Below are 2,427 nucleotides of genomic sequence, written 5' to 3'. Positions count from 1 at the left end.
TGGAATCCTGTGGTGCCTCAAGAGCCCCTGAGCCAAAAGAGGAGGGAGGGGAAGAAAGGCCCCTTTCTCTGGCTTCAACCAGCGCACATGTAATATACATAAATATATACATTATGTTTATATATTTATATAGTATCAGTATATAATTATGTAATATATATAACTACATAGATATATATATAGCACCCATTTAAATTTTGTGAGAAAAAGTTCCCAAACACTGTGGCATACCATGATGAGTCCTAATTCTGTTATGATCTACACTAGAAACTTCTTGAAGTCAGAGACCTCATCTTATCCTTTCTTTGGTCTCACAACAGTGTGGAACCTCCCTTGACCTGTGAGCCAGCCTTCGGACGAAGGAGCCCATGGAAATCCTTGCCCTGGCGATGCTCTGGGCTCCAGAAGAGCTCTGTCTAAGCATCTCCCATGACCCCTGGCAGCCTTGCTGTCTGCTTCTCACTAAAGCCAATAAAATTATTCCCGGTACCTGCAGCCTGCTCACTGTTACCACAACTCATTGAGTTCTCTCCCAAGAGGGAAGTGATGTCTTCTCCAAATATTTTAAGGCAATTTTCAATGAGAAATTGTACAAGAGAAATCTGTAACACAAAAAGACAAGAATGGGGTGCTCTTTTCCATAGGGCATAGTTATAAATCACATTATGTATATAGACCTTGGATCTAAGAAAGAATGTGAAAGATTTCCCAGAAAAATTCAGAACTGATAAAAATACATAGAGACCAGGAGCGCCTGGGTGGCTCAATCGGTCAAGCGTCTGCCTTCAGCTCAGCTCATGATCCCAGGGTGATGCGATCAGCCCTACATTGGGCTCCCTGCTCAGCGGGAAGCCTGATTCTCCCTCTCCCACTCCCCCTGCTTGTGTTCCCTCTCTCGCTGTGTCTGCCTCTGTCAAGAAAATAAATATAATCTTAAAAAAAATAATAAAATAAAAAACAGAGACCAGAATTCTCTAAGAAATAACTTAGGAAGAGTGATACTTTTCCGTGTACTTTGGGTACACATTTTAAAATACTGCTAATCAGTAGGCTAAAGTTTTAATATGTGGCCTAGTTTAACAGCCAACATTTTGGTATCAGTGGTTACATCATTAAGCCAAGGATAATTTTGGGGGCCCCTCAGTTGAGAATCTGACTCTTGATTCTGGCTCAGATCACTATCTCATGATGGTGAGATCCTGCCCAACATGGAGCCAACTTTGGGCTCCGTGCTCAGCGGGGAATGGGCTTGGGCTTCTCCCTCTCCCTCTCCCTCTTCTTCTTCCCCTGACCCGCTCACGCTCTCTCTTTCCCTCTCTCAAATAAATACATATCAAATATAAATAAAACAAGGATAATTTTCAAAGTAGCCTACCTTATTAAAGTTTACTTATTTTATGTTTTTAAATTTTGTTTCCAGTTTTACTGAGCTGTAACTGATGTATAACATCTTATGAAACTTTATATAAAGTATGAACAAAAACTTAAGAAAACCATTTCTTAAATGAAGAAGTATCTTAAAGTTCGGAAGCAGAGATTTTGGTGGGGTTGTGAGGGAAAACCCACACAGCTGGAGAGAAAATGTATCTGTCTGTCTAACTTCAGTCCCTTCTCACGCATTGCTTTGCCTCATGCTGGCTCTCTCTGTGTGAGCTTGGGGAAGACCTGTCATCTTATTAGGATATTCTGGAATCTCTTGCTAGTTTCCATATGACGTAGCAGAGGTGAAATAGTAGCTGAGTACTTTTCTAGATGAGCCACAATTGGCAGAGGAAGGCCAATGTGTTTGGAGCCATGGGGGCTCATATTGCCCAAGCCACCCAGGATGTGCCAGTAATGACCGGAGGAGCTGGCTGTTGTCGCCATTGTGTAGTGAGGAAACCATGGCTTTGCCCAAGGTTACGAGTCCCTCAGGGATTAGGCTGAGAGTTGAACCTTGACTGGTGAAGAGCCAAAGCCCAGGTTCTTTCCTATCGTATCACACGACTCTTCTCTCTCTCGTTTAGTCAGTCTAGTGTTTAGTCTCCTGGAGGGTGAAGAAGTGACTCGACTGCTCCGAGTTTCCCGTTTAACGACACCCCTTCCCAGACCCCGCCAGAGTAGCCTAAAGAACTCTGCCACTCCACAGGGGCCTAACGAAAATGTGCACTTCACAAGGTTCCATCCGTCAGAGTTACTACTGCACATGTCCGGTTCAAAGTAGGGATTCTACCCCTTGGGGGACAAAAATGAGAGCTCTCATTACCTTTTTTATCAAGTTGTCTTCCAATTCCAAGGTGCCGGAATCAGGTGGGTAAAGAACGCTTGGGGCTATACAAACGGATAAATTATAAGCTGTCATCTGATTGGATGAGGAATGTTGCTCAATGTTGTATAGCACTCCAAAAAGGTATCGCAAGAGAACAATATTTGCTCTTGGCAGCTGGG

Source organism: Mirounga angustirostris, unplaced genomic scaffold (genome assembly GCF_029215605.1).
Source record: "Mirounga angustirostris isolate CCGP_5_RB_7025 unplaced genomic scaffold, mMirAng1.0.hap1 SCAF_2, whole genome shotgun sequence".
NCBI lineage: Eukaryota > Metazoa > Chordata > Mammalia > Carnivora > Phocidae > Mirounga > Mirounga angustirostris.
This window is presented reverse-complemented; position numbering follows the sequence as displayed.